Raw genomic sequence first — 18,656 nt, 5'->3', positions numbered from 1 at the left:
TACATAACTTGTCCTAGATCCCCTAGTTAATGGCAGAGCTGGATTTAGAGTCTTAATTTCTCTCTTTCCCTCATCTTTAAATATATCAGCCTGTGTAACCTAAAAGTAAGAACACTCTCTTTTCATAAACACAGGGCAGTAATACTATCAGGAAATTGACATTCAAATAATACTGTAAGCTAATCTAATATAAACTACTAATAACAGACCTAATTTGAATTTTGTCAGCTGTCCCACTAGTGTCCCTGAGGGTCCAGGATCCAATCCAGAGTCACACAAATTTAGTTGTGATGTCCTGCTTCAATTTTCTTCAATCTGGAACGTTCCCTCAGTTTTTCTTTTGGGGAACTTGATACTTTTTAAAAAAAGATTTATCCATTTATTTATTCATGAGAGAGACACACACACACACAGAGAGGCAGAGACATAGGCAGAGGGAGAAGCAGGCTCCTGGAGGGGAGCCTGATGTGGGACTCAATCCTGGGACTCCGGGATCACTCCCTGAGCAGAAGGCAGATGCTCAACCACTGAGCCACCCAGGTGTCCTGTGGGAACTTGATACTTTTGAAGAGTAAGGTCCGTTCTTTTGAAGACTTCCCTAGATTTGGGTTTGTTGGATGTTTTTTCTTGATTAAATTCAAGTTCTGCATTTTTGGTCCAAATCACACAGGAGAGAACTTCTCATGTCTTCTCACTTAAGACATCACACATGGAGGCATCACACATGGAGGCATTTGTTCCATTTCTGGTGATATGAACATTGATCACGTAGTTAAGACGGTGTCTGCCAGTTTTCTCCATAAGAAAGCTTCCATTTCTCCCCTCCCTTTGTTATTAATAAATATCTTGTGAGGAGATACCTTGACACTTTGTAGGTATATTTCTCATCACACTTCACCCACTAATTTTATCACCCATGAGTGACTCTCACCTGAAGCAACTATTAATGTGGTGGTTGCCAGGTGGCAATTCTCTAATTCTATCCTTTCTCCTACATTTATTAGTTAGAATCCTACTGTAAGGAAAATTTCTCCTCCCTCCTCATTCATTCATTCATTCATTCATTCATTCATATAGTCATTCATATCAGTATAGATTCACTCATGGATCCTTTTTTATTCTACAATCCATATCTCTTGCCATGTATTAGTTCTCTTTCTACCATATGGCTCTGCTGCTTATAATACCATTATTTCAGAGGTACTTTACTAGTTTATCACAGTGGTTCAGAAACCAAATTGAATATTTTTTTCAGACCATAAACTTAGTGATAGACCTCCTCTTTCTTGCCAGTGAAGGCTCCAAGCTAGAACCCAAGGAACATCAGTAGTCTTAAAGGGTGCCAGAGCTATTGCTCTGAGTCATATTTTCCAGGGTTGTAACAACAGTTTTTTAAAATTTTGCCTTAAAGCCACTGCCTTCATCATCCCCAACCTACCTTTAATTCCTCTTAAACCACTTGTGTAATGAGCCTAAGGATTATATTATGGTCCTCAAGGTCAGATATGGGGACAGGGCAGAGCTGCTCATAGCCAAACCTAGAATACTGTGAAGGAAAAAACTACCTTACATGGCAAGCTCTCTCTCTCTCTCTCTCTCTCTCTCTGGTCATCCTCCCACTCCATTGTCCCTGGAGTACCAGAAGGAGGGACATTTGGCATGCATTGGTATTTGGTTGTATGAGTCCAAAGGAAAATGCCATCTCAGAAGTAAATATTTCCCTATTTTGGACTACTAATTACATTATATGATTAAAAAGAAACAAGTGTTTACCACATCCTTGATTTCACCATCGTGTCATTGTGCAACAAAAATAAATCCGCAGTTCAGCAGAAGCAAGATGTGACTTAAAAAAAACCTAAACATTTTTTTGTTTTAGAAACAGATACGGCTGACTCAGAATCACAAAGAAATGAAAAATTTCATTTTGAGTGCCATACACCTCTGTCCTCTAAGATATATTCCAAGGGAGATTCCTCTCAGGATTTGGCCATTTATGACGAGTATCAGAATTCTCCAAGAATACGACCTCAGAACTGAACCAGGTTGAGTTGGAATGTGGGATGCAGTGATTCTCACCCTGGGCTGATACTACCCCCCAGGGACATCTGGTAGAGGGTTAATGCATTTTTTGGTCATTGCAATTAGTAGAGTAGGGGAGCAACTGGCATTTCATGGGCAGGGGCCACCACGTTAATTACCTTGCCATACATAGGACAGTTCCAGACTGCATGAATTGCCCTGCCCCAAATGCCAATGATACGTCATAGAAAAACAATCAAAGAGTTTCCCCAGGGATTTAGATTAAACCAAGATTCCAAGTCATTTTAACTGCTCTCTTGAAGAGTTATAACTCTAGGTGCTGTTGGCTGTAGCCATCATGTACTTAGTGGATCAAGGGATAGAGAGTGAGTCTGCAGTGAGAGAGGATTGGCACAGGTGCGTGTAGGAAGAAACAGGGAAAAGTGATGGAGTGAGACTCCTGCTCACACTCGTATTCAAGCTGCTGGCTCTTATTGAGATTCAGGCCCATCTAGGATCCTGTTACCTACAAACAAGACTCTTAACTTCAGAGAGACTGACTGCCGTCTTCTACCACACAGACTGAGCAACAGAGCAAGTTGAGGAAAAAGGAAAGCAGAGAGAAGCAGAGATGTACCACTGGATGCTGCCTGAAGGCTTCGCACGGTTCCTGGTCAGTTTTTGAGGCCCAGCTGCCCCTGGACCCATCAAGTGTGGCCTGAGAGGTAGATCCTAGGGGATGGGAACTCTCAAGAAGGAGTGGGAAGTTCCAGAAGCAGCAGCAATCTGGGTAGCAAATGGTTTGAGTCTACTGCACCTGCAGTTCGAGGTCAGCCCAGACTGAGCCCGGAAATCCATTCCGTGGAAAGGATCCACATGAGTTTGAATTAAACAAAGCTGTTTAGTGTGGACTTGACTGCCAGGAGGCTGCATCTATGCATTAGGGGTCAGTAAAGAAAATACCCATGTGCTGGTGAAAAAAAGAAAAGAAGCCACTTTCTTTAAAAGGAACACAAAAACAAAAATAACCCTCATGCTCAAGGGAAAAACATCTCTTAAATACTAGCTGTGTTTTCTTAACTAGCTTTTGATCTGCTCGAGTAGGACAGTCAAGTTTGTGTTGAGGATGGGAGGTTTCATTTCTGTTACTATTGAACTTGATGAGATATGGAGGAAAGTTGTGGTTTCGTGGTGGATTTCTGTGGGCTGGTGCTTACCTGCATAGCAGTAGCTTCTTTAACTGAAGGAGAGATGATAGGGGGAGAATATCATTCCAAGAAGTTTGGTTTTGCTAGCCAGCAAATCATTTAACAGCAACAGAGGTACAGCTTCAGCAGAGCTGGTTGCCGTGAGCACCTGCCATTTACAGGCGGTGGATACAGGCAAATGAAGGAAATGTGGTGGGTGTCATAGTGTTCCGAGGCCTGGCTTGGGTGTGAGATCTGAAATTCTCTTTGCAAGGCTTCCATCCCAGTCTTGCGTTTCTTGGATTTCAGAAATGATGCTGGGATTGATCACCAGCACTTTTCACCCGTGATTATACCCTTGCGACCTCCCTTCCTGTGGTTCCCTTCACAGAGTCCTCTCGCGCTTAGGGCTCTCAACACTGAATTAGCTTCAGAATCGGTTGTGTTAACACACAAATCATTCAAAAACTGTATCTCAATTTCAGGAACCGAAAGACTTTTTAAAAGGAGGCAAAGTCAAGTCTTGTGAAATACTCTTCTGATGAACCCCCTGCAGCTAACTAAGGGAAGTGATTTCTTCTGTTAAATGTCTCCAGCAGCGGAGTTTCAGAAGTTCAGTCCCGTGTGCTGTTGGACCCTTCCAAGCCTGGAAAGCTCCAGACTCACAGGCGAGAAATAGCATCTGACACATGGCGGGTAATCAGTAAATGATACCTGAACTGGACTGACGCCGAGCCCGAGTTCTTTTTTTTTTTTTTTTTTTTAAAGATTTTATTTATTCATGGGAGACACACAGAGAGAGAGAGAGAGAGGCAGAGACACAGGCAGAGGGAGAAGCAGGCTCCATGCAGGGAGCCCAAGGTGGGACTCGATCCTGGGACTCTAGGATCACGCCCTGGGCCAAAGGCAGGCGCTGAACCGCTGAGCCACCCAGGGATCTCCCCGAGCCCGAGTTCTGAGCCAATTTGTGCTGTCAGTTCTCAGAGCGAGCTGGCCCTTGTTCTTTACACCTGTTACAGGAGAACTATCTACAGAGGAAGGAGGTCCCTTTCAAGTCTAAAATCTCCAAGAAATAAAATGTTTCGTGGTGCGGTTAGTATTCGGAGCCACTTCTCAAGGCCTATGCCTCACTTTTTGAGCATTAGTTGTACTATGGTCCCCCGTGCACTCCCCAGTCTGCTATTGCAAGCCCCCAGGCCCTCTCTCTGATCCTTGAGTAGGCCACGTTCTCCTGCCCCTGGGAATTTGCTCTTGCAGTTCCTTCTGTCGGGGGTGCTTTCTTCTGGCCCAGGCTGGGTGCTTCTCACCGCCTGGGTCTCAGCTGAAATGCCATCTTTTAAAAGAAGTCCTTCCTGTTGAGTTATCTAGAGTAAGCATCTCCCCCAGTCTGACACTTTCCATTACGTCATCCTGCTTATTTCCATGCGGTGTTTATCATAATATATAATATATGTTTACTGGCTTATCATAACCTCCCCCTAAACTACAAGGGCAGGGAATTGTCTATATTCATTCCCACGCTATCTTCAGAACCAAGCTTCCAGGAATCCATATACATGTAATGCCTTTTCCAAAATATAAAAGGCTGCTTCTTCTTCTGAGAAGGCCCAGACCCTTGCTGGATGCCTGGTTTGATGAGCTAGGCAGGCATGGGCTGTATTTCAGCCCTTCCTGGTCCCTTGTCCTGGTACCCTTGTTCAGTGAACAACCTATACAACTGTGCACTATCTCTGCCCAACACCATGCAAAGCGCCTGCAGTTAAGAGAAACATTAATATCAATTGGATGAATAAATCAACTTTATTGAGGTTTAATTTACTTACAATAAAATGCACTATTTCAAGTGTTCAGTTAGATGAATTTTGACAAAGGCATGTACCCACGTAACCACTACCACAACCAAGATATAGAAATTCCATTATTCCAAGAAGTTGGCTCATATCCTTTTGCAGTTGTCTCTCCTCCCACACAACCCCTCCTACCCAGCCTCAAGCAATCATTGAATCTTTTAATTTTATTTAGTTATATCTCATTTCCTTGCAAAAGAATTTTTAAATGGCCTTAAAAGGGAATAAATACACCAAAATCAATAAAAGTGGGAGAATAAAGAGAAGCAAGAAAGATTAAGAGGAGCAAGACAGATATCCCAACCATAAGGGTTGATAGAGCGTCTGTGAATGGACTTCAAGGCTGAGGCTTGGCCCGGGCATCCATATAGCCAAGGCAAAGAAGGAAAAGTGGTATTTCAATTACTGAGAGCAAAAGCATTTCATTTGTCTTAGGGGAGATGAAGTTTCCCGAGCACAACAGTCTGAGATATTCCTCACACTGGTCATCAGAAGGAGGATTTTGGAGGATGCTCTGAATGGTAGCTTCCAAGAGTTTCATGGCAAACACAGCAGGAAGTCACTAGTCTATTTCTTCCTGACAACCTCTGTAAACACTCTTATAGCAAATATTTAGGTACCTCTCCTAAACAAGATGATTTCTTTTTTCTTTTAAGATTTTTATTTATTTATTCATGAGAGACACAGAAACACAGGCAGAGGGAGAAGCAGGCTCCCTATGGGGAGCCCGATGCAGGACTCGACCCCAGGACCCAGGGATCATGACCTAAGCCAAAGGCAAACGCTCAGCCACTGAGCCACTCAGTGTCCCAGCCAGATGATCTTACTGTTTTTTTTTTTTTTTTTTTCAGGAAAATGGGGTGGTAAACAATTCAACATTATCTTCTCTAGTGAAGTCTGGAACTCAGCAATCCTTTATTTTCCTGATAGGCAGAGCTTTTTCTTTGAAACCCAGGTGGGTATGTGGGCAGGTGGGAGGTTTAATGCTCAGTTGTGAAACTTAAAAGAGTCTGGCCAGAAGCCCTGTCTAGATCAAAGGCCCCCCAGCCCTGCCTGGAGCTGTGCTGGGAGTGGGGCATGTGTCTGAGGAACAGCCAGGATTTTCTTAAGGAATCAGTTTTGGACCTGGGCCAACATGAGCCAGGGCTCCTTGAGGTGCCAAACTTCTACACTTGAACATGAAAGGTATTGTGGGCAAGTGTCGACAGCCTCTCATCACAGACATAGACATTTCTTAGCAATATTTTTGGGAGTCTGAGTTCCAGGTCATCCCACCTTTGCCTGTTGATGGGTCAGTGAGGGCGTGAAATGAATACCCTCTTCCCTGCTGGATTCTAAATCAGTTGAGAGATGAGAAAAAGGGGTAAGTTTGCTCACGGCCAACCTCTGTGTAGAACAGCCGTTTATTTCTCTGTGGCGTGGCTTCCTCGTCTCCAAAACGGAAGGTGGACCAGTGAGTGGGTCCTCATTAACTTTCTTAAATCCCCTTCACTCCCTTCAGCTCCTCTTGCTAAGCTTTATCTATGCTTCATCTTAAAAGCGAACTCTGAATTCTTTATGAATCCGTGCATTTCTTATAAGAGGATATCTTCACAGGGGTGATATTTGTCTCTTTGTTTTCAGACCCTGACAGCTGGATAAAGAGATTAATTCTACTTACTCTCTCAGGTTTCTGAGTCAGACCAAACAAAACAAGCAAATACAGAGAATCCCAAGTCATATTGGGTCGTGTATCCCTTACTGTGGTTTAGACCCCGAAAAGCGACCTGGGGTTCTTCATCAGTCTGGTCTGTTTGTTGAGTTCAAGGTCATTTCGGGTTCAAGAGAATGCCATGCTGTTTTTCCAGCCCTTAAACAGCAAGAAAATGCAAAGCACATTTTGTAGTTGGGTTTTACGCACACAGGGTTCCAAGATAAACTCAATACATATGTTCTGATTCATTCACACTTTACTCACTAAATAACTATTTGATATCTAAGTAGGCTTCAGAGTTTTAACAAAAAAAATCTCTTCAAAGTATTCTTTCCTTTGAAACCAACACTCATATTTTCCTAAGCATAAGAATGAATAATGGCCAGTAGAGTTTGCAGATATTTGAAACATTGCCCAAACACAACTTTTTCTCAATTTCGGTGTTCCTTCAAAACCTGTAATACACGTAATCCTAATTTTGAAAAAAGAAATACACATACACGGTGTGTGTGTGTCACCCATGTAGGTATGTGCCAGGAATTGTCGCTAGGAGCTTTACCTACAGTGTCACTACTATTTATGACAATGTTTAGAGTTAGGTATTACTTCTCTTGCATTTACAAGCAAGGAACCTGAGGCTCAGAAGGTTTTATGACTCCCCCCAAGGCCAGAGCTGACAGGTTGCAATGCCAACATTCTATTGAATTCTCTCTGTTTGAATCTTCTTAGTTAATTTTGTTCAATTCAGCAAATATTTATCAAGGGCTTCTCTGTGCCAGGTGCTGTCCCAGGCCTGAGGAGAAAAACAAGGGAGGACCTTGAGATGTTCCCAGTGAAGGACTTCTTTTTTTTATCCTTCAGCATGTGATTGGAGATGGCAAGTAAATGGGGGCTTTATGAGGCTGCACCAGTTAGGACATGTTTCTGTGTGGTTGGAAGTAACAGGGAACCCGACTCAAACTGCCTTAAAGAATAAGGAGGTCACACTGTGGCTGAGAGTAGTGGTTATCCCCTAACATCCATTTTTTCTTTTACCAAGAGCTTATACTTGTAAAAATACTCTAAGTTTTAGCCAGGCATATGGCCCCATAGAACAAAGACGATATTTCTCTGGGTGCCTGGGTGGCTCAGTTGGTTAAGCATCCAAGTCTTAGTTTTGACTCTGGTCATGATCTCAGGGTCATAGGATCGAGCCCAGTAATGGGCTCCTGCTCAGTGGGGAGTCTGCTTGAGATTCTCTCCATCCCCCTCCCTCCCTCTCCCCCCCACCTGCATGTGCATGCACTCTAAAATAAATAAATAAGTCTTAAAAAAAAAAAAAGACAACATTTCTCAGCCACAGCTGAAGCTAGGTGTGGCCAATAATGAAGTTACTTCACATACACAGAAGTGCTATGTACACTCTCTGGGAAATGGCTTTCCCTCTTCTCCTTGCTGACTGGATTCAGGTGTGATGGGAGTTGCTGGCGCAGCCATCTTGGGCCACAGGAAATAAGTTATGTGTTAAGATGGCGGAGCTACCGCACATAAGGCTATTCCTGGAAATATCTTCCTGGACCTTTTTTTTTTTTAACCTGAGAAAGAAATAAACCTTTAGCTTGTTTAAGCGCTGGTATTTGGAGTTTTCAGTTACATGCCACTGAACCTAATCCTAACTCATTTATTTACATAGCTGGCAGTCCGGAGGTAGGGAAGGCTTCAGTGTTAGTTTGATTTAGCCGCTCAATGATAATATCAAGGAATCAGTTTTGTTCCAGATCTTTGTTTTGCCTTTGGTGTCAGTTTCATCCTAAGGCTGGCTCTCTTTCATGGGGCAAGATGACTGCTAACAAAAAGATGAATATATGCTTCCTTATCAATTTTCAGAGAGAGAAAGAATGACATCCAAAGACACTCTTGTCAAAACAATGAAGTTCCTTTCCCAGAAACCCTCTGACATCTTCTTGCTTTTCATTGACCTGAATAAGGTCAAATGCAGCCAAGGGGATGTCATGAACTGATTAGCTTAGTTTCAGCCAGAACCAATCCCTGTGGCAACGGAGTTGGGCTTATACTGATTGTCCACTGGTGGAGGTAGAGTATCTTTTTCTTTTTTAATTTGGGTTAACATACTAATTTAGGGTCAGTAGAGTCCATTCTTGGCATCGATGAATTTAACCTTCAGTTTGTACCATCTTTGAAGAGCCCCCAGTGGTTCACTCTATAAGCAGCAGCATAGCACTTTCCTGTGTGTGTTTGCTAAGAGGATTCAATGAAATAATGTGGCTCTCCCTTTTCAGGAAATTTTCCTCCAGAGGCTAGAGGGAGTCATTTTACTGGTGAGTCCAAATGGATCCATGGAGTCCCCAGATAAACGCCTTGGAAATGGGCAGAGCTGTCAGTATTACCTCCTCTCCAGGTGGTGTGACCCAGGGAGGGCTGCTACCTGAGAATTTCTCCTCTAGCTGCCCAAGAGCCCCCCTCCTCCAAGGCTACCTGAAGTGCCTGTAATTCCTAGAATCCATATTCTTTGGGATTAAAACATCTTTTCAGAAAGTCCCCATTAACCTTGGAGGAGTGACACACCGAATCTCAGGACAAATAGGTTGATCAGGTTAATTAGAATCCTCACCACCTCCTCTAACACCAGGGACACTGGGCCAGTGGGCAGTTGGGTGTTGTCATAGAAAAAGAAAAAGTTCCTGGGTTCTGACTAATCAGAGAGGGCAGGGTAGGATATCAAAATGGGGTTCCTGAGTCCCTGGCCAAGAGAGGAGGGGGAGATGATGCAAATGACCTGGAAGTGGAGATAGTGGAGGAATATCAGAGTCAATTTCAGTGACTTAATAATTTAGCTGAGGGCTAGCTCCGTGCAATCTTTCCGAGCGACAAAATAGTTATCATTTGATTTTGTGGCTACTGAGAGACAACAGTTCTATTACTTCCCCTCTTGGATGCACCAGTGGTTCCCAGAATCTCTGAAGCTTTGATTCCTCCCCATCCATCTGGCTTGTGGCATGCTCACATGGCTCGGTACTCAGCCTCATTACAATGACAGGACTCCATTAGTCACCCCAAAATGGAAAGGAACAACCAGAAGGAAGGCATTCATTCAGTACAGAAATCACATCAGAGAAGGAGTGAAGCCAGAAACACTGACCTGAAATAGGGTTAGAGGGAGCTAGGTACAGTGGAAAGGAAAAGGGCTTTTCCATTATTTCCAACCAACTCTAAAAGCAATTCTACAATAAATCTCTTTTTTCATTAGTAAGTTCATTAGGGTAATGTCTTCCAACAGGCCATCAGTTCAGTAGCTTATTTAAGCTTATCACTTAAAACCATTAGATATTGGGTACTTAATCCAAAACTGTCAGGATCTGATTTATTTTTCTTTAGGGCCATTTCTGAAGTTCTTCTGAAATGCTTGGTCTCACCCTCACATCAACACTTCTTCAAGTGTCATCCCTGGACCATTCACATGCAAATCACACGGCAGGGGAAAGGGTGGTGGTGGTGGTGGTGGTGGTGGTGGTGACTGAGTGATGAAAATCTTTATCTCTGAGCTCCACCCAGCATCTCCTTAACCAGATTGTGTGTAGGGCCTAGAAATCATCCTTTTAAGCCAGCAAGTCATGTGATTTTAATATACTCTAAGGTTTAAGCACATTGATTCCTAGAGAGTGCCAATAATAATACCTTACAATTTATGAGGCTCTCTGCTTTACAAAGACTTGTGTATAATATCTCAGTTGCACCTCACCACATGCCTCCGGGAAGATTGTAAGAGCAGGTGTGATTATTTCCGTCTTATGGAGGAGAGGCCTCAGCTCTGTACCTTCAGGTAAGTTCCACGAGGTTACATACTCATAAATGGGGTGCGAGGACTCTAACTCCGGTCTTGGAGCACAGAGTTGGGTGCTCTTGCCATTAGCCTGAATGGTAACAACATCCTGATTGATTAAATGTGGAACTCGGAACTCTGTCTTGGGCTGCTGTCTAAAAGGAAAGAAAAGAGTCAGAGTCTGGCAGCCACAGGAAGAAGCATCCTTTGTGGAAAGAGAAAACAAAACTACAAGAACTTGGAAAATGTCAATTACCATACTTATAGTCATTAACGGTCTAATCATAATGTTAAATGGGTTCACTACAAGTATAATATTTACTTTTATTACGTATTTAAATTTGACTTGGTTGACTCAGTTGGTCAGGATCATTGAATTTTCACAATAGTGAATCATGTGCTCCGACATTCCATTAGGCGAACGCTAGCTATACTCATTTACTTTTAATGATAATGATGTTGAATGAAAATCCATGTGACTCAAACCTGAGTCAAGGACTCAGGAATTCATTCATACCTAGTTTCCTTTGTCAACAACCCGTGATTCCCAATTTCATTCTGAAATTTTAGTGGAATGAAATCTGAGAAACTAAAAAAATTCTATCAGGAACCGCCATTTGGTTCAGTCGAAATGATCAGCCAATTCAAGCCCGCTAATGAGACACACGTTGGCAATCAGTTTTACAACCAGTGTTAGGTGAGTAATCCTGCTGAACCCCTACACACCTGTGTGATGGTTAATTTTATATGTCAAGTTGTCTGGGTCACAGGATGCCCAGAGGTCTACTTAAACATTATCTCTGGGTATGTCCGTGCGTGTTTCTGGAAGAGATAGGCATTTGGATTAGACCGAGGAAAGCAGATCGCCCTCCCTAATGTGGGTGGGCATCAGCCAGTCTGTTGAAGAACTGAATAGAACCAAAGAAGTGGAAGAAGGGAATATTTGCTCTCTGACATTGTCTGCTGGAACACTGGTCTTCTGCTGTACTGGGACTGGGACTTACATCATCTGCTCTCCTGGTTCTTGGACCTTGGGGTTTAGACTGAAATGACACTGGTTTTGCTTGATTTCCAGCTTACAGATGACAGTGGGATTTCTCACCTTCCTTATTCATGTGAGCCAATTCTTCCCCACTGTGCCATATATATAGAAGGGGGGAATGTATATATACACATATGTATATTATATATAATATAATAACATAGATGAAATGTATATCATATATGAAATATTATTTTATATATCTCCTATAAAATATTTTATTTATATATGAAATATATTTTATATATATGAAATACATGTCTTTTTTTTTAAGACTTTATTTATTTATTCATGACACACAGAGAGAAGAAGAGACACAGGCAGAGGGAGAAGTGGGCTCCTCGCCGGGTCCGATGCAGGACTTGATCCCCAGACCCGGGATCACACCCTGAGCTGAAGGCAGACACTTAACCGCTGAGCCACCCAGGCATCCCATATAAAATATATATTATATATATATGTTATATATATATATCTCCTATATGTGTACCTCTTACTGGTTCTATTTCTCTGGAGAATCCTAACACACCATGTAACCCTAGCACCCTCCCCCCTTTTCACCTCAAAATTTCCCTGGCTGCATTGTAGGGTCAAATGGTTCTCCCCTTGCTGGCTATTGGATTTCTACCTCCTGCTAAGGAGACCAGGGTTGTGGGTTGGGCCTCACAAGGAACTGCTAGGTTGGCTTTGTTTTATGCCTTTAGGCTCAGCTCTACTTCAGGGGCAGCCACTTGTGCTGTGAGAGAGCACAAATGGCTGGTTCACTGGGGTGGGCAAGGCCTGAGCCCTTCTCAGCATTGCTTCAGAAAGCAGTCTCTAGAAAGACCCTACAGAAGCTGAGTAAGTCCTTGGTGAACTTGGGCTCTGCATCACATTCAGTGAAAAATGCAGATTATGCTGCTGGGCTTACACCACTGTAATTAAGACATTTTGCTAAAAGTTCCTAGTGGATTCATTATGGCTGGTCCTGAGTTAGAATGAATCCGAGCCATTTTGGGGGCAACCTGGGTACCATACGTGATTGTATTTCTCTATGCGCTGGGCCAGGGTGTATATTTTGGAGGGACCATTTTGTCTAATCTTTTGTGTTTTTTTGTTTTAATTTTGATTCATTTTGGTGCCCAGAAATCTATCTGGCCTCCACCACTGGGATAAATATACTAGCCCATTTTCTAGTTTTCAAAATAGTTGTTTAATAATCCTTTGAACCACCTGGGTTTGTCAAAACGTATGATGCATGGAATAGGTATGAACTCTTCCACTGTGCTCTAGGTACTAGAAATATCACTTTATTTTTCTAGCTCAATATTGACTCCCTGAACCCAGTAGTAGGGGCTCCTCACTGGGTGGAGGTCCTTGCCATCCGTGGGCTCTCCCGGGGTTGTTGCAGGCCCTCAGGGTTCACTCGGTCTACGAGGATGGGGAGAGAGGCCTCTGTCAGTAACCCATTTGGTCGCTGCAGATGCTCCTTGGCCAAACTCACATGGACCTCCTGAAGGCTAGTAGGCCCTGCGGCTACCCCTCCTCACCAGGCCAGATGGCCTGCAGCTTGATGTAGGGCCCTGACAACATCTAAGCAGCCATCCCCCATTCAAGGTCTCGCCACCTCCTGGGTGCTGGGGAGGACCCTCTCCTCCGAGAACCCTCAAACTGGAGAACCAACCACTCTCTGCCTGGCATCAAGCCTCTTTCCAATTCTAGACACCTTATGGCCCCCAATCCCACCCTCGCTCCACCTCCAGGCTCCTTCTGCCCGGAAGCCTGTCCTCCCAAACAAAGGCTTGTCCCAAAACACTAACTGTGTCCCTTGGGAACCAGGAACACAGGAACACAAAGCCTGGCTGCCTTTTCTGAGGGGGTTAAGGGGAAAATTCTGCTCAGCTTTTGCTGATGAGCCCATAGCAGGTGGCCAAAAAAAAGGCCTCCACAAAAACAAATCACAAAAAAAGGCAAGACACCAGATACCTTCTCAATAATTCATTCCAAGCATAAATATATATGCATATATAATTATTCCCCCATTTTCCTATAGTTTTGCTTAAATAATGTTTCTTTTTTTTTATTATGATACTGCTTGTGTTCTCTTTCCTCCCCTAAAATATTTTGTTCCTCAAGCTGTTGAATCTATTTCTGAAATTTCCATTTTTTACAATTAGTGACTTCCCCCCTTCCTGTTTTGATGGTAATATTATACAATTTTCATAAAGATTTTGTTGTTGTATGCTTCAAACTCTAACAGGATTTCATCAATAAATTAAAAACAAAGATTTTGTTTTTTTGACTGCTCCTTGTTTTGAATTAATTTCATGTTATTTGGCAAGTTGTATAAATTATTTTAGGGGAACTTAAAATTGCATTAAGTTCACATACTAATTTAAAATATATTATCTTGAAAAAATAAAATCTATTTACCGCATTTTCTTCTTAGCCAGAAGCAAGGTAGATTTTGCCATTTTTCCCCTCTCCCTTTATTTGTCCTACTATGGTGTTTTCCATTTCTTTCAATAAGATAAAATTTTTTAATTCCAAGTTGAGTCAATCCTCAAGAATTTATGTTTTTTGTCACTGTAATAGGATGGAATCACTTTTTCTACGTGTACCACTAGTATAAAGAATAGCACCAAATTTTGTGAATTTGTCTTAGACTCCCTAGCTCTCCATTTACCTCTTGAATTTCATAAGTGTATAATAATATCTCCCAAAGATACTTTGATTAGTCCTTTCCTGTCTAGATGCCTCTGTTTCTTGCCCTTCTCAGAATGTTGTTGTCAGCACTGTAATACCATGCTGAGTATTATGATGGCAGAGGGCACATTCATTGGCTTTGTTTCTGCTTTGAAGGGATTCTCATTTTGTATAATACTGGCTTGTAGTTTTGGTTTCTTAAAGGAAGAAACTTTAATACAGAAGCCCTTCTAGTGAAAATATTTAGAGTTTTCAAAAGGAACCAATGTTGATTTCATTTGAATTATTTCTTGGTATCTATTGAAATGATGAAAATTTCAAATCTATTGAAATGATGAAAATGAGGAAAAAACAAAATTTTCCTATTAAAACCTATCCCTTGAATGGGGATGGAGACAATGCAGTAATATCTGGATTCAGCTCACAACTCAAAGTTTAAAGAGTAAAGAAGCAAGCCAGGAAACCAACCAACAAACCCAGTAGCTCAGAAAGGCTAGACAGAAGAACGATCTATTTGGGAGTGTTTATCCTCAGGAGACCCACCACCAGCAGTCCTTTGAAAGGTACTCAGAGAATCATCCAGACTACCGCTTGGCCCTCCCCACGTGCTCACGCACTTGATTGTCCTTGTCCTGTAGATTGTGGTCAGGCCTCTACTGGACCTTGAGAATGCCCCTCTTTGAAAGTCTTCCTTGTTTTCAATGGAGCTTTGCAACAACCATGGTGCATTCTTTTCTGTCATTCAATTACAGGAACAAAAATTTTAGTTACTGCCTTATACTATGAACTAGCAATTGATGTCATACGATGACTACTCTAAATAGTATTGGGCCTTCATTACTTTATATACACTGAGAATAAATAATAAACAGTAGATTTGGGGTAAGTGGATACTGGGAGAAATACTACAACTCTGAGTTACACAATTTTAGTTAAAAGAACTGTGTGATTACCTGATGAATTTTTTTAAAAAGATTTTATTTATTTGAGAGAGAGACAGAAAGTGCAAGAGAGAACAAACAGGAGGGGAGGGGAGGGGCAGAAGGAGAGGGAGAAGCCAAGTCCCCACTGAACAGGGAGACCAATTCGGGGCTCAACCCCAGGATCCTGAGATTATGACCTGAGCTGAAGGCAGACACTTTACTGACTGAGCCACCCAGGTGCCCCTACCTGATGTATTTTGGACTGGACAGAGTATATTGTTCAACGGTGGAAACTTTTTCTTTCTAAGTATTTTGTAAAAGAATTCCTTTTTTTAAACAAACAAACAAGCAAACACATATCAAGCTGGCACAAACTGAAAAAGGTTTTAACCCACAGTCAGTGAAGGTGAGGGCAATATGACAATGTGTAAATGCACATGGTCACTTACCCAGTAATTCCAACTATGAGGTACTTATTGTCATCTACAATAAGATGGATGGGCAACATAGAAGAATATAAACATAACGCACTTATAAAAAATTTTGGAAATCTTAAGTATGTCTACAAAAATGGATTGATTACAAAACTTATGATACATGCATTTAATGGAATTCCATGCAACTGCTAAAGAATGAGGTAGATCTTCAGATCCAGGTATGAAAACACACAAGACATATTAAATGAAAAAACAAGGTGGAGAACACTAGGTACAGTATGCCCTTACTTGTGTATGTATGTTTTTAATGGCATTAGCTTCTGTATAGATAGAAAAATTCTGCAAGAATACTATTTGACTATTTTACTATGAGAAAATACATCTATTATTATGAAAAAGTATTGTTCTCACTTTAATGCAATTTCATTGTAGAAGTTTTGGAAGACATAGAAAGATATCATGGTAAAAATAAGAATTTCCCAGCCAAAAATAAGAAACACCCAGAACAATCTGATGTTTTCCCTTTTGGCATTTTTTCAATGCATACATACTTTAAGAAAGATTAACGCCACAATGCTCATAGTGGTTTCATCAATCGTCTCTCTACTGCTCAGTATCCTATCCTGAGTAATTTTCTATGTCATTAATCAATCATGAAGATGTTTTTCTTGAAGAATCCATCCTCTTCCTCTGTCTCATAATTCAAGGCAGTTCTTGTTTGGCCTTTGCATGGCTGTGTAGCTTGGTGCAGTGGACTGAGAATAGGCTTTAGAATCGGAAGCCCTAAGTTCAAGACATGCCTCTGCTGGTTAGTTGTGTGATCCTGGGCAAGTCACTTAACTGAATTGAACCACATTTTCACCTTTTGTAATATGGGTAAAATAAAAGCCAGCCCTACCTAGATGGTGGTGATATTATGAGGATTAGATGAGGTATCACAGGCAAAGTGCTTTTTGAACTGCAAATTCTGGTGAGAATCTCCCCATTGCCCTAACATAGACCCTCCGTGCCCTTCCCTAAGTCTGCTCACATAATTTTATCCTTACCTGAGTGACCGAGGTCCTCTGAAAGAAGCCCACGCAGCAGCAATGAAGACCAGACTCAGTCTCTGGGATATGAAGACTCAGTCTGGACGGAACCCATGTTTCTAGCCTCATCTGCTGATCCCGCCATTTTGACATGGCTCCAGTTCCTTCCATGCACTTTCACAAGGAAATACCCTCTCTAGGTAGCCTATTAATCTTGTTCACCTAGAATATTCTTTATTTCCCTTGTGCCTGCCAAAATCTTATGCATCCCTTAAGGTCTAGGTCCACTGTCAACTTCTTGAAGACATCCCTGACAGCCAAGATAGAAATAATGGCTTCCTCCTGGGCTCACGTGGCACTTGGTATTACTGATCTATGTTCATTTATCACACGGTGTAAGAATCCTTTGACTCTTGGAGCACAAGTACCCCCTTTTGGGGTATCTGCCCATCCTAGGATTTTATCTCTGTTTCTCCAAGACCTGCTTTCTTAATGCAGCAGCCATGTTTAGCTATAGGTGACTGGAATAGGGTGAATCCCTGGAAGAAGATTCTCCTTTCTGGGACTTTGGAATTAATATTTAGGATGCCAGTCAGTGTGGCTGCAAGTGAGAACATGCACCTTCAGGATTCGAGCCTGCCTTTGTGGAGCAGCCAATTTGGATTCCTCTGGGCAAACAGAGGTGGTGGACATCGTCTGCCAAGAAGATCCAAAAGTAATGAAGAGAGACCAGAGGCCATAAATTCCCAAAATGAGTGACTGAGAAGAAATGTCTTGGTCCCGGGCAGCTTTCTAATTGAGGGTTTTCAGGGTTTCAGGACCCCAGGGGCCCAGATGTGCTTTCAGCAGCTTTGGGCTCCATGAAGTATCTGTATATAGGTACACATTACCTTCTAGGGGCGCCTGGGTGGCTCAGTGGTTGAGCCTCTGCCTTTGGCTCAGGTCATGATCCCAGGGTCCTGGGATCGAGTCCCACAGCAGGCTCCCCATAGGGAGCCTGCTTCTCCCTCTGCCTGTCTCTGCCTCTGTCTCTGTGACTCTCATGAACAAATAAAATCTTTAAAAATTTTTGATATTTAGTCTATTCCGACCGTATATACTGAGATTTGTAAAGATTGAGGAACAAAACACTTGGGGCTGAGGGGGTGTGGAAGCTGGGCACCGAGCATTTTTAGAAAGCTGCCCAGGTGATGGTCGTGGGCACAAAGCACAGGGAACCCGCCAGGAAAGGCTCCAAGGACTTGAAGTGGGCGATGCGCCTGGTTTTAGAAAAAACTCCGTCTTGGGAGCTGGCCTGAGCAGCATGTGGGGAGGAGGCGGGAGCCCACCACCCACTGCTGCCGTGGGCAGGTGAGGGCCGAGCCCCCCCCCCCCCCCCCCCAGCACCACGACAGTCGCAGGATGGAGTGGAGGAGGACCTCAGGGACTCCTGTTTAGGAGACAAAACGGTCCGTGGAAGTTTAAGCTGCAGTGACCTGAGGGTGCCCCCTGGGTGCTAGGAGATGCCTCCGGCAGAGGGAGGACAGGCTGGGCCGAGCAGGTGGGGGGGGGGGGCGAGGGGGGAGCAGGTGAGCCGGTGCCATGGGCCTCTGGCTTGCGAGGCGGTGCAGGGCGGTGCAGGGCGAGCCCAGGCAGCCGGACAGACGCGCCGACTGCTGCGGGCCAGACCGGGGCCAAATTTGCACTGGGCCACCGGATCTGGAGGTGTTTTTTATTTTTAGCATTTATTGAGAGGAGCCTCCAAAAAAACAAGGTCACTTTCCCAGCTTGCAAAGGTGTTATGGGTGTTGAAAGGAGGAGCGGGGCCCCACCCTGATCGCCTCGGAGATAAGGTGCCACGTGTGTCTCCCAAGCGCCTTGAAGTCAGGTGGCTTCTCAGGGCTCTAAAATTAGCAGAGCAGCTGCGCTCGGTGGGTGGCCAGACCCAGGCTCCCTCGGGGACAACTAGGCCTTCCTACCCCGGGCTCTGTTT

General features: G+C 43.2%; 1 long non-coding RNA gene across 3 annotated transcripts in view; it reads right to left on the bottom strand.

The window, feature by feature from the left end:
* Window positions 1-465: 465 nt before the first annotated feature.
* The window catches only part of LOC121498034, a 55,042-nt gene continuing 36,851 nt past the window's right edge, over window positions 466-18,656 (bottom strand). For 2 of the 3 annotated variants that reach the window (XR_005989604.1, XR_005989601.1), the window contains one exon: window positions 8,030-10,724. This is a non-coding gene — a long non-coding RNA (uncharacterized LOC121498034). Of the gene's footprint in view, window positions 746-8,029; window positions 10,725-18,656 lie in introns of those variants that run through there. The other variant, XR_005989609.1, reaches the window with a different exon arrangement.

The sequence above is a fragment of the Vulpes lagopus genome, chromosome 1 (assembly GCF_018345385.1).
Source record: "Vulpes lagopus strain Blue_001 chromosome 1, ASM1834538v1, whole genome shotgun sequence".
In the NCBI taxonomy this organism is placed as follows: Eukaryota; Metazoa; Chordata; class Mammalia; order Carnivora; family Canidae; genus Vulpes; species Vulpes lagopus.
The sequence above is the reverse complement of the archived record's forward strand: the minus strand, read 5'-3'. Positions and strand labels throughout refer to the sequence as shown.